Here is a 14,761-nt window from a genome sequence, read left to right as displayed (position 1 = left end):
TGCAAAATCGTTTCCCCCTGCCATCATTTATTCTAGTTACAATGCTATTTCTTTTCTCTCTACAGATCTCACCTTGCTTGTTATGTAGTGGATCTTTTCATCATCAGCAGATGGATGGCAAAGGAACTGAGAAAGATAGCTTCTGCAGATAGTATTTGCAGGATTAAGCAGATGAGTATCAAATACCTTTGACTAGCCTCAAAGAGAACTTAAAAGCAGTAAAGGGGTAAATCAAGACATTTTTCTACCTCCTGTTGCTGTTTCCTGGAACAATCAATAAAAAAATTAATGTATGAGCAGTTGAACTATTTTGTAAGTCAGACATATCAAAAAGCTTCTTATGTACTGGTAGATAATCTGCGTGCAGTGGCACTACTGTGGAGAACTCGAGAGGAGTTGTAGGACCTAAGACAAATGTGAGGAGCTTCTTTTGTATCTTTTATTTAAAGTTGTTGTAGTAAAATATGCAGGTACATCTTAATCCATTTGGTAAACCTCTCTGACTGCCAGTGGCATGGGTATAGCATTTTAAGCTGTCATTATAACACTAATAAAAGAAGTCTGTCAAAACCAGTTTAAAGACAAGCCTTCTGTGAACATACTGCCTTTCTTTGTGTGCTTTTTCAGCCTGATTTCTTGAGGTACATTTAGGTTCGTACACCTATCACATTCTTAATGAGTTTTCTTGTATAGATTGACTCTGACTGCTTCTCTCAAGTATGGCTTAAATGCTGTGTGGCTGTGAGACCAGACAGATCATTAAAATATTAAAGTATATATGTTGAAGCATACAAAGATGTTTCTTGTTGATATTTCAAGATGAAATACTTTTTCTTTGTTTTAAAAATTACCTTTAACAAACAAATCTGTGGTGCAAAACATCCTTGTAGGAAGTTCCCTCTGGATCTTACTTTTCACTGTCTGGCATCTTATAGTCCTTTACACATCTGCCAAATGGATTTAAAATCACACCACTTAACCTTTGGCACTCACTTCACTTAAATACAGATGAGTGCTTAAGGTGCAAATCAGAGGAAAACTGCATCCATTGTCTACTTTGTGAAATAGAAACATGAGGCGGTGCTAGAAATTAATATATTCTGATTCTTGGTGGGAAAATATTCTGAAAGCAAAATAGACTCATTGTATAATCATAAAAAAGAATACATCTCGTTAAGGCCTTATGTAGGCTAAAGAATCACACCCATATAAAGCTGTAGATTCTTGCAAAGACTATCAGTGTCATAGAATCATAGAACTGTTTGAGTTGGAAGGGACTTTAAAGATCACCCAGTTCCAACTCCCCCCACTACAGACAGGGGCACCTTCCACTAGACCAGGTTGTTCAAGGCTCTGTCCAACATCTCCTTGAACAGCTCCAGGGAGGGGGTATCCACAACCTCCCTGGGCAACCTGTTCCAGTGTCTCAACACCTTCCTGTAAAAAATTTCCTTTTAATATCCAGTCTAAATCTATCCTGCTCCAGCTTAAATCCATTTCCTCTTGTCATGTCACTACCTAGCCTTATAAAAAATTGCTCCCCAGCTTTCTTGTAGGTCCCCTTCAGGTACTGGAAGGCTGCTATAAGGTCTTCCTGGGGCCTTCTCTTCTCCAGGCTGAACAGCCTCAACTCTCACAGACTTGTAGGAGAGGTGCTCCATCCCTCTGATCATCTTGGCAGCCCTGCTCTGGACCTTCTCCAATAGTGCAATGTCCTTGTGTTATGTGCACCAAATCTGGATGTAGTATTGCAGGTGAGGCTTCATAAGAGCAGAGTAGAGGGGAAGAATCAACTCACTATGCCTGAGTGCAGCTGGTCACGATGCTGTTTGGATTTTACCCTAGGTCTTTTTATTATTCTCTTACTGATTCTCACTTCAATACAAAAACTGTAAATGAATTCCTTAATTGCACACTAGTCTAAGTGAACAGCAAGTCAGTTATAAGTATTTCTGTTGATGAGGGAAATTCTTAATTACATTTAAATGCATACATGCACACACATACACACATTCTGTTTCTTCACACTACAACTCTCAGTAAACTACTCAGCTACTAAGTACTGTATAAGTTGCTTGAGATATTGTGACCAGATGGTTCACAGGGCTAGTAATGGATTATAGTGCTTTCTAGCTCCAGATTGCCAGTTCAAATCTGGGTCAGGTTGACACTGTCTGAAAATTATTACTGTTTGGTGGCTTATGTGAAATGAGTTGGAGACCTCAATATGGTTCCTAAAGGCTGGGTTAATATAACACAAATGTCACCAGATGATTGTCGGTTTCAAGGCTCAGGCTGAAGCACACAGAAGTCAGTGGAAAAACTTCCATTGATTTCAGATGGTATTGAATTAGGTCTTAATTATGGAGAATGAATCCTTCTTGCTCTCGGAAATGATTATTTACAAGGGGTGAAGGACACCCATGAACTGCTCCTGGGAGATGTGTACTGCTGCCTGTAAGGATAAAGCAAAAGGAGATGCTTATCTGTGCTTCATGGAGTTATGTGGATATCAGGATGGGCTAAAATGCACTAACCTTCCTGCATTTAGGCAACAGTGAGCTCATTCTGTCAAAAAGGCTAGAGAGTCTAAATGTCTCTGAAAACAATCACATTTTCTTATAGAATCATAGTACTGTTAAGGTTGGAAAAAATCGTTAAGATTATCAAGTTCAACCATCCACCCAACACCACCATAGCCATTAAACCATGTCCTGAAGTGCCAGGGCTACATGGTTTTTTGAACACCTTCAGGGACAGTGACTCTAGCACCTTTCTGGGCACTTTGTTCCAATGCCTGGCCACTCTTTCAATAAAGAACTTTCTCCTAATAGCCAATTTAAACCTCCCCTGGTGCAACTTGAGGTGTTTCTTCTTGTTCTATCACTAATTACTTGGGAGAAGAGACCATCCCCCACCTCCCTACAACCTCCTTTCAGGTAGTTGTAGAAAGCAAAAAGGTCTGCCCTCAGCCTCCTTTCCTCCAGGTGAAACAATCCCAGTTCCTTCAGCTGCTCCTCACACCACCTGTTTATCAAGCCTTCTGTTAGGCTCATTGCTGGTCAACAAGTCAGATAAATGGCTCCTAAATTTATCACAGATCACGTGCTTTCACCCAAGGATATATTTTATTTTCTTTGAACAATAGACCTCCTTTGCACTCCAGAGATGATGACCTGGCTTTAGTCCGAGCAGTGTTTTGTCACCATTCCAGGCTCTGTTAGTGTAGCAATGAATGAGAAGTGACTCGATCCTTGGGGACAAGTGCCATAATATGGGAGAAATATTAGATATTAAAGAGTCTTTAGTTTAACTGAGTGGAATTTTCAATTAGACAAAGTGGGAAATGAGGTACAGTATGATCACAGTAACTGATTAACCAGTGGATCCAACTGGTATGAAAAATGGAGGAATCACCACTTCTAACTTCACATCAGTTCATGTCTGTGTCTTGAAGATATGCATTAATCAGATGTGCCACTGGGCTATTGAGGGACTTTTAAAGCTTGAACATAGGAAGTTACATCTAAACATGAGGAGAAACTTTTTTAAATTGAGGGTGGTGGAGCACTGGAACAGGCTGCCCAGAGAGGATGTGGAGTCTCCACCTCTGGAGTAATTCAAAGCCCACCTGGAAATGATCCTGTGCAGCATGCTCTAGGTGACTGTGCTCTGGCAGGGGGTTGGACTGGATGATCTCCTGAGGTCCCTTCCAACCCTTACCATTCTGTGATTCTGTGTTTCTGTCTCCTTCAACTGTAACTGTCCTGTCCTATCCTCTCCTGTCTTATCATAACCTATTCTTTTGTTTCATCTGTATCAAAACATTTCTGGCATTACATTTGGTTGGATGCTGGTGACTTAGGGTTTTCCACTCTAGGTCCATACTCTAAAAAAAGTTGCAGGTTTACTATAAAATTGCTGTATTTTAGAATCCCTCATTTGTTTACCTGTGCACCATTTAGTTTAAAGGAAAAATAACTATTCAGATCAGTTTTTATTGATAAGGAGTAATAACTGATGCTTTAAGGATGCTCCTCTCCAGTGGAAGAGCAAAGAAACCAGGTTTTATCATTGGGAAGTGAACAGAGACAAAGAGGAGAGAGGCAGTGTGGGTGTTCCAATTTTGTCTTGAGATCAAGAGCAAGATGATCCACAAATACAGTTGGTATGAAGGAAAAAAACTGAAGGAAAGAAATTAATGACAATTTATGATTTTTGTCTTTACTTTCTTAAATAGAAGGCAAAAATATTTAGAAAGCAGATCTCATTGTTACACTGTGCTGCAGGTATATGAAGAGATAAAATCACAAAACAGAAAAGCCACATCTTCATTGGGATGCTGTCAAGCAGATGAAGTGGTGTAAGAGGCAGTTCCAATTTCATTGCCTAACATTTGGATGAAGGATGGTGTTTCTGTTACCAGAAGACACATCAACCATCAGGTCTGCACTTGAGCTGTGATATAAACTTAGATACACTTTAAAACCTGCTTGCCTTTATAATTTTATTTGTATTTATTTCACAATGGTGTTGAATGATAAGATTGTTATGCCTTTTCGGTTAAACATAATGAGGTTTCAATGAAAACATAATTCAGATCACTTCAGCTACCTATTTCTTTTAAATGTTTATAAATACAGTATTGGCCATCAAAAAGTTTAGAATGGCTGAAATGTGTATAAAAGGAATCTGTAAAGCATGTTCAGATTCTCCAAATGTTTCAGTGTCATGTATTTAGCTTCAGATGTATTATGTTTGTGGGTATGTGTGTATATATATATATATATATATATATATATATATATATATATATATGTATGTATATATATATATGTAAAATATTCAATATGAAGTGTTATTTTCTTTGGGAAGGAATTACCTTCTCATTTAGTCATGCAATTTAGACTAGATTTGCATAAGAAAATAATTTAAATGTGATATTGTTTTCTGACATCTCACAAAAAATCCTTCCCCTTTGCATTAATTACTGTCTCAATATCTACTGTCTCAATATCTTCAGATATCAGATGTCATTGGTGAGAACACAGAACCTGTATTGAGTAACCACAAATCCTGGATACTTCACTCAAAGATATACCTTGTGTTATATGCCTGTCTCATTTGTGTTGGCGTGATCAAGGCTATAGTTTTGGACTAGAGCAGGGTAGATTGAGGTTGGACTCCCCCTGACAAAGCAGGATCACTTATGGCAGGCCACACAGGAACAGGTCCAGACAGGTGTTGAGAATCTCTAGAGGAGACTCCACAACCTCTCTGGGCAGTATAGAAGTTTTAACTCATATTAGGCAGAACTTCCTGTGTTCTAGTTTGTGTCCATTGCCCCTCATCCTGTCACAGGACACCATTACATACTACACCTATACACAAATTTGCAAGTAAATATTTGGGTTTTCTGCCAGACTTGAAAGATGCTTGAAAATTATGTATGTGCAGTTGACACAATGCTGAGTGCAAGCTGATCAGACCTGCCATTGACTGTATTCATGCTGTTTCTGGTTTGAATATAGGCACCACAATGTTTTGTCGTGCAGACATATGCTCAAACAACCTCAAGTTCTATCTCTTGGAGAAGCATTTTGGTCACAGCCTCAGATTACGCACTGAGATCACCTATGTGTGCTTTCAAGATCCAGTTTCAGGAGTTGATGGTGAAAGAATCTTGGGTAAACTAACCTTGAAATGAGAACAAGAGAACAGATTTTATGTGGAGTGGCTGAGGGCACTGGAATCTGGAGAAGAGAAGGCTTCTCACTCTCTGCAACTACCTGAAAGGAGGTTGGAGTGAGGTGGAAGTTATCTCTTCTCCCAAGTAACTAAAGATAGAATAAGAGGAAATGGTCTCAATTTGCACCAGTGGAGGTTTAGGTTAGATATTAGGATAAAACTGAGAGTGATCAGTCATTGGAACTGTCTGCCCAGGGAGGTGGTGGAGTCAATGTCCTTAGAGGTATTTGGAAAACATGTAGACATGCCACTTTGGGACATATTTATTGAGAATGGTAGTGTTGGGTTGATGGTTGGGCTTGATGATCTTAGAGGTCTTTTCCAATCTGTATGATTCTATGATTCTCTTCTCCATACTAAATCACCCTGGTTCTCTCAACCGCTCCTCACAAAATCTGTTCTCCAGACCCTTTGGCAGCTTCATTGTCCTTCTTTGGACCTGCTCCAGCACCTCAATGTCTTTCTGGTAGTGAGGTCCCCAAAACTGCAACCATTATTTGAAGTGTGGGCTCACCAGGCCTCACCAACGCGATTACATGGATGACAAGACTTTTGAAAGGCTATGCAAAAATCAGGTACATGTTTAACTACAGACTATTCCCATCATTTGGACAGGTCATGAAAGTTTACATTGCTTCGATTGATAGCATGAAAAAAATATTTGAACTAACCTAAACAAGGTAAATACCAGGAAAACACAAGGAACCTGATAAAATGTTTTTAGCACAGGAGCATTTTGGTGCTCCCTGAGTTCCATTATGTATTTTCTGAAGTATGGGATCTACATTTCTTGCCCTCATTCAGTGCTTTCAGGAAGCTCTTGGTGATACATGAGGGATTTCTATGCTTTAGTTCCCTACTGTCTTCATATATCTACAGGTGTTCTGAGCTGCTACTTGATGTTCTTCAGAAGCATAGCTGAAGCATAGTTGAGAATCTGAATGTGATAACGTCATGTTACTAGTAATATTGTAAATAATATTGTGTCAAAAGATAACAAAATAATAAGTATAGTTTGCAGGGTTTTTTTCACTGGATTGTTTTGTTTTGTTCTTCCATTTTCAGCCAAAGAAATTGAGATTTACAGAATCCTAGAATTGTTTCAGTTGGAAAAGAACTCTAAGAACAAGTCCAACTGTCAAGCCAACACCACAATGCCCACTAAACTGTGTCCTGAAGTGCCATTTCTACATATTTTTGAGCACCTCTATGGATGATGACTCCACCATCTCCCTGGGCAGCCTAATCAAGTTATTATTCAAAGCAGTAGAGTATTTCACCAGCTGTGGTACAAATCTAACTATCATCCATGCTTTGCTTTATGTTGTGTTGTTTTTTTGTTTGATTTTTTTTAATGCTGTCAGCATCAGCTGATTTGTGCATATTTTATACATACTTCTGAGCAACCAAAGGAAGTAAGTGGTAATCAATCTCATAACATGTGCCTTGACAGAAAATATTATAGGTCACAGCATCCAAATCTCCTGGCCACCCACTGTGTTGTATTTATTATTAGGAAAACTCATAGGAAAGCTGCCACTCTCACCAAGTCTGCACAGAGACCCAGTAGTAGCTGTCACTCTGGGGAAAAGTTGATTTGTATTGAAATTACTGAAAATACAAATAAGCTTCTGGACTGTGAAATAATGGCCTGTTTAGGGCACTTTATAAACTGTTCTTATCCACACTGAGCTTGAATGAAATTCTGTGATGTGACAAAATGTTGATGAGCCATGTGGGGCTTTTATCTCACTCTCTTTCCCCCCCTCCCCCATAATGAATGCAGTCATATTTGCTCTGATAGTGGGTGAGAAGTTGGAACAAGAGCTAATGCTAGCCAAAAAAGTGTCAGCAAGGAGGCTAAGCAATAAGCCAGCAATGTGCCCTTGTGGCAAATAAGGTCAACAGCATTCTGGGGTGCATTAAGAAGAGTCTGGCCAGTAGGGTTGAGGGAGGTTCTTCTCCCCTCCTGTTCTGCTCTGGTGAGTCCACATCTGGAGTGTTGTGTTCATTTCTGGGCTCTCCAGTTCAGAGAGACAGGTAACTACTGGAGATAGTCCAACAGAAGGCTGTGAAGATGCTAAGAGACCTGGACCATCTCTCTGAGGAGGATAAGCTGAGAGACATGTGGATCTGAGAAACCTGGAAAAGAGCAGACTGAGAGGGGATCTTCTCAATGCTGATCAATATCTAAAGGGGGAAGTTCATGAGGGTGGGGCTCAGCTCTTTTTATTGGTGGCTGGTGATAGGACAAGGGACAATGGGCACAAATCAGAATGCAGGAAGTTTCACTTGAACTTAAGGATCCTGTGAGTGTGCTGGATCCCTGGACCGTTCTGCCCAGAGAGGTCTCTTCTGGAGACTTTCAAAACCTGCCTGGACATGTTTCTGTTCAACCTGCCCCAGGTGGCCCTACTTTAGCTGAGGGTTTGGACTAGATGATCTCTGGAGTTCCTTTCCAATCCCCACTGTTCTGTTATGGCTGGGTTGAGCATTATTCTTTTAGAAAGCATTCAATCTCCTTCTGAATGAAAAATCTATCAAAATCTAGCCAGATTATAGACTCCTTAGATGGTTAAGAGAGGAAGCTGATGAAATAAAGATCAGACTTTATTTACATTGTGTCTAGTAGTGAGATCTCAGTTCAGTGTTTTCTTATTTTCTGGTCTACTTTGATATGTAATAAAACCCACGTCTTTTCAGAGTGTTGCTAAATGCATCCTGGCATGACTTCCTGGTAGACGTTTCTCAGGGCTCTGCAGCCTTCAGTTTGGATACCAATGCAGAAGACCTGTCAAGCAGTAAAATCTAAACTAGAACCAAGCTTCCCTCTTCTATCAGATTGCTGATTGACCAGAAAATGATTTCAGGATGACCAAAAATATTCATGAATTCTGTTGGATTTTGCAAACTGCTTTGAATAAACAAAATAAACCAAAACCCAAACCCAAACAACTCCCCCCAAAGAAGCAAACAAATGAAACCAAAACAAAAAAACCAAAACAAAGAGGGAAAATTTATGTTCAGAAATATCTGCTTCATTTCAGTCTTTTAAAAGGAAAACATCTTAGTTTTGCCAAATGACAGCTTTGAAAATTGGCCTTAGAAACAGATTTTTAGAAAGAATTTTGTAAAACCTCACACAAAACACAATATTTTGGCTGACCCGGGGTGATTCATCCCCCTTTCTCCCTCTGGTCTTTTGAGCAGATTGACAGTATTTATTTCAAGCAGACATGATTTTCTTCTTCTTTTTTTTTTTTTTTATTTTCCCCCCCCCCCATATTTCTGTCTTTCTTTTGTTTTTCCTTTTCCCTTTTTTCCTTTTTTTTTTTTTTGGGTGGGGGGAGGGGAGGGCAACTTTTCAGCTTTGTGTAGTGTTTAGATATATATCGCTCTGCGCTAAGCCATCTCACAAACACTTTCTGTTCTCTGTGGTTTATAATGGCTTTCTTGTTTTAGTTCTGACACTCTGACCCCTTACAGCTTGCAGTAACAGGGTTAATATTTTAGTTCAGGGCAAGAGGGAATTGTGTGACATGGCTCAAGCTGTAATCACACCTATGGATGAGGCTTGCAAGTCTGAACATCACATTTTTCTAGGGCTGACTGTGTGTAAGCTGCAAATATCTAGAGCACAGACATACTGTTACTATGAAGACCCTAACTCAAATCCCAAAGCAGGGCACTGTTCTCCACTAATACACCACTTTTTGCTATTTAACCCCAATATGCTCTAGATGCGTATCTCCTGTTTTCAGCTGCCGTATCCAGTCACCTCAAGTGGCTGCAGAGATTCATTTAGCTGTTTCATACTGGTGTTGTCAACAAATTTTGTATGTGCTTTCAGGGTTAATGAAGTGTAGCAGCACTGTTGGCTTTACTTGCTGAGCATGTGGCTGTCAGGACTGTGGAAACAGGCTGGCTAGAAGGAGCTTTGGGACTGGAAGCAACAGGGAGGCTGGTGGAGGTATTCATGCTTGGGGCTGCTGTCAAGAACTGGTCAGAGCTGCACAGAGACTGGAAGGGAAAAATGGGATCAAAGTAATGAATCAATGCAGCAGCAATATAAATCACTCCAGAATCTGACAACCTAGCCCACACAAGCCAGAGAAAATCTTACCTGGTGTTTGACCATATCTGTTGTATTAGGAGGGGTTTGAACTTTCTGGTAACCTTACATGAGATTTTCCTTACATTATTGGACTATCTGGCAGATCCTGTCTGGGAAACTGAGGCGTTATATTCTGCTAATGGAGATTACCCTACAGGTATCACTTTAAAATGGTTAAACTGGTGTATACTATGGCTTGCTTTTTGCTAGGGATTTCCAGTACTGCAACAGATATGTTTAATTCCATGTACACTCTATACATTCACTTGGTAAGGACAAAAATGTCTCTTATGTATTGAAAAATGCTTCTTACATAAGGAAGATGATAGAATTGTAGCATCATGAAGGTTGGAAAAGGCTTCTAATATCAGGTCCAACTATCAACCCAACACCATCATGCCCACTAAACCATGTCCCAAAGTACTATGTCCATATGTTCTGTAACACCTGCAGGGATGGGGATTCCATCACCTCCCTGGGTAGCCTGTTCCAATGCCTGACCTTCAGTAAAGATTTTTTTCCTAATATCCAACCTAAACATCCTTTGGTGCAACTTGAGGCCATTTCCTCTTGTCCTATTGCTAGTTACATGGGAGAAGAGGTAGAATAGAATAGAATAGAATAGAATAGAATAGAATAGAATAGAATAGAATAGAATAGAATAGAATAGAATAGAATAGAATAGACCAGGTTGGAAGAGAACTTCAAGATCATCGTGTCCAGCCTATCATCCAACACCACCTAATCAACTAAACCATGCAACCAAGCACTCTATCAAGTCTCCTCCTAAACACCTCCAATGATGGTGACTCCACCACCTCCCTGGGCAGCCCATGGCATGCCCAATGGGCAATCACTCTCTCTGTGTAGAATTTCTTCCTAACCTCCAGCCTAAACCTCCCCTGGCACAGCTTGAGACTGTGTCCTCTTGTTCTCGCACTGATTCCCTGGGAGAAGAGACCAACCTCCACCTGTCCGCAACCTTCCTTCAGGTAGTTGTAGAGAGCACTAAGGTCTCCCCTGAGCCTCCTCTTCTCCAGGCTAAACAACCCTAGCTCCCTCAGTCTCTCCTCATAGGGCTTGTGTTCCAAGCCCCTCACCAACTTCATTGCCCTTCTCTGGACACATCCCAGCAACTCAACATCCTTCCTAAACTGAGGGGCCCAGAACTGGACACAGTACTCAAGGTGTGGCCTAACCAGTGCAGTGTACAGGGGCCCAATGACCTCCCTGCTCCTGCTGGCCATACAGTTCCTGATACAGGCCAGGATGCCATTGGCCCTCTTGGCCACCTGGGCACACTGCAGGCTCATGTTCAGCCTACCATCAACCAGTACCCCCAGGTCCCTCTCTGCCTGGCTGCTCTCCAGCCACTCTGACCCCAGCCTGTAGCACTACATGGGGTTGCTGTGGCCAATATGCAGAACCTGGCACTTGGATGTGTTAAATCTCATGCCGCTGGATTCTGCCCATCTGTCCAGCCATCTCCCTACAACCTCTTTTCAGGTAGCTGTAGAGAATGAACAGCTCTGCCCTCAGCCTTGTCTACTGCATTTCAGATATCTCTATGTGGCCAGTCTTCTGATACAGAGCTAGCTTTGGTGTCTCCACACTGGCCATCGTTGCTAGGCACAACTATGAATGGGGAATCAAGGTTTTAGCAATCCTACCACATTGTCTGCCAGGACTGAATTTGTGCGCCTGAGGATATTTACCTTTTGGTATGGTCACAGATGCAATCAGGGTGTTTACTAAGAATGTAAAATACATAGTGAAAGTAACCCAGCAGGGATGGTTTGTGCAATAAGTCTCTCCTCAATTAATGTTGCACATCTTATATAATGAATCTCCTCTTTTGCTTTTCTCTGCAACTAAGCAATGAAGATCTTGAACTTGTAAAAAGAAAAATAAAACTCCCTGGTCAACCCTGCAGTGTTCTTTGTTTACTAAGAAAAGCTTTCTTTATACTTTAAGCTATCAAATTCCAGCTGTTCTCAGAGTTCATTGTTGTGTCAGGAAGGAATTACTTTAATGCTTCAACAAAAGAATATTTGCTATTACAGAGAGTTTAGGTTTGGCTGTTGTTCAGGGGATGTTGTCTCTTTGCCACCACTGGCTGTTTCTCTGCCTCTTCAGTAGCTGAGTTTCCTGCCCACCATCCTCTCCCAGCCAACATGGCCATGTGTGATTTTCCCATTCAGTACCCTGTCAGCATTAGATCGTAACCTCATGACCCATATAATGTCTGTTATTAATTTTCTCTTGCTATGAAATGTAAATTATTAACAGACCTTAAGCCTCTCTTACACTATTTAAAGTAATGATTTTTTTTTTCTTTAAACAGAGTAAGCAAAGACATTACAGCAATTATTTTTTATTCTGCAACATAAGTGGATTAGATTTATCACTGTTGGTTCAGGTCTCACAGTAAAGTAGGTTTATTTATTGTTAGCTTGGGTTAACAAATTGAAGGAGGCCTCCAAAATCCCACCACATACGCCTGTTAGATTTGAACACAGGAGCTCTTGTGCTTGCTTTTGCTCATTTGCCTGCTTCATTTCTCTCAGCCTGGAGAGTCAGTGTTGGTGGGAGAGGACAACCACACAGAATGAGTCACGTCAGACAAGCACATGACTGAATGTGCGGTTGTCTCTCAACACAAAATTGAATGTGGGTATAGATGTCACAAAGACATTTGTTAAAGCTTATTATTTTTTAACCTGTTTCTCAACAGTTTAACTAAAATGTACTGTTTTCTATTTTTAGGATGATGAGTTGGGCTTGGATGTCTGCTCCCATGTGCAAAGGTGAGGTAAGAGTATGTGACTTAGCTGGGATGCTCAAAGACATTACTGGAAGATAAAACTTGCCGTCCCTGCTGCTGTCAAACAGTTGAGGGCAAAAAGTAGTGGAGTTTCTGGTCTTTCTTCTCCTCCTTGTAGCAACAGCTCATGCCCCAGGTCTTTCACAGGAACATCAGTGTAATCTGTCTTGCTGCTCTGGGGCCTGGCCCAGGCAACAGAGGGAATCTCAGAATCATTAAAGTTGGAAAAGGCCTCTAAATCCATTAAGTCCAACTATCAACCCAAACCCACCATGGCCATTAGACCATGTCCCAAAGAGCCACGTCTACACATTTTCCTGACACTTTCAGGTACAGTGACTCCAGCACCTCCCTGGGCAGCCATTTCCCATGCCTGCTCACTCTTTCAGTAAAGATATTTTTCCTAATATCCACCCAAAACCTCCCCTGGTGAAACTTGAGTCCGGGGCTTCTCTGCTTCCCCAGTAACTCCCTGTGCCTTGATCTGCTCAATGGTGACTTATTCAGCTAGCTTCAGGGGTGCTCACATGTTCAGAAAGGCTGGGGAGCTTGTGACTAGGAGCAGTCAGATGATGTGTTTCTATGTCTTAGCTACTCTGCTACAGAATGATGAAGGTCTTGGAGACACTTAGCTGTGGATCCTGCAGGCTCAGAGTGGCTTACCTACAACTTGCTGTCTGGATTTTACTTTGTTAATCCAACTTTTTTTTTTGTTTTCTTCAAAAGAAATGGGATTTTGGTGGTGGTGGTTTTTTCTTTTTTCTTTTTTCCTGGAAGCCTGTTTGAGTAGTGTTTGTATTATGTTTAACTAGTTACCCTTAGCAGGCTCATAGAGGGTATTTTTAATTTCCTGTCCAAACTGTCTGTGTGATGTTGTGGCATGTTTTTAAGCAGAAGATATTTTCACAGAAAATGCATTGCTGCTTCTACATCTGATTTGTGAAGTACCTTGAGATCTTCCACATTCCTCATGGGAAGTGCTGTCTCTGACTTGTATTTCTCTAAGGTTGCTGAATTCATTAAAAATCCTGGCAAGTTCTACATAATGATTTTGTAGCAATGACTGCTGGTTTTCATAACTTTTTAGTATGTCAGTTAATTCTTGCCTCATGACAGGCCAGGTCTTTCACAACAGAGTTCTCCATCATTGCCTTGACACCCAAGCATCGATAGCCTGCAATTGAAAAGCAAGTGGTGTCTAAGACACCATACATAATTATTTTCAAAGTCATACGGTCATTTTTTTTCTGCAATCAAGAGATCCCACAAATTTTACTTATTGTGGGCACAAGAAATAATGCTTAGGACAAAATTTCTGGGGTTTTTTTGTATAATGATGAGCTTTTTTTGTTGTTGTTGTTTTTGGTTTTGTGACTGGGAAAGAGCTCCACAGAATGAGCTATCAGGCCAACAGCAGGCTAACAAAAAAATCCACCTTCAGCTATGAATTATAATTCATGGATCAACAGTAACATAATGTTCTGATAAGGTATTGAAAAGTGTTGTTGTGCATTTAACTGTGTATTTAGCTGTATTTAACTCTAATTCTATTTAACACTGCAGCTATTTTTTTTTTTAATGCTATAGATGTTTTTGGTTTTGTTTTAATTTGAAAGAAAAAACCTTCACATTTTTCAACTAGTTTCTATGGACAATGATTTGTCCATTCTGTGTGAAGCACTTTAATCTGAAGTGTAGCAAACACTTTATAAACCATCTAAGGTCCACAGCAATTTTACTGGGTAAGTTTGCACCAAGACAGTGACACACACCCATACTGAAACCTGGATATGAGAGAGAGTCTCTGACGGAGTTCATAACAAAGTCCCAAACTCCTCATTTGCCACAGACAACATAAAATACTGGACTAAAATCAGTTTTGCTGCCTTTTGTATGCATTCCATGCTCTCAGGATGGCATGGCGTCTATGATACAAGAGCTTAAGTCTTCCAAGCAAATATTTATGTAAGAAACATCAGCAATTTAGCTGTGATCCTAAGAGTAGTTTGGGTTTCTATTTCCTTAGAAAAAAGACCAAGGCCAAACTCTTACCAGATAAAATAAAACACCCCACT

Source organism: Dryobates pubescens, chromosome 3 (assembly GCF_014839835.1).
Source record: "Dryobates pubescens isolate bDryPub1 chromosome 3, bDryPub1.pri, whole genome shotgun sequence".
Lineage (NCBI taxonomy): Eukaryota > Metazoa > Chordata > Aves > Piciformes > Picidae > Dryobates > Dryobates pubescens.
Note: the sequence above shows the minus strand (reverse complement) of the source record.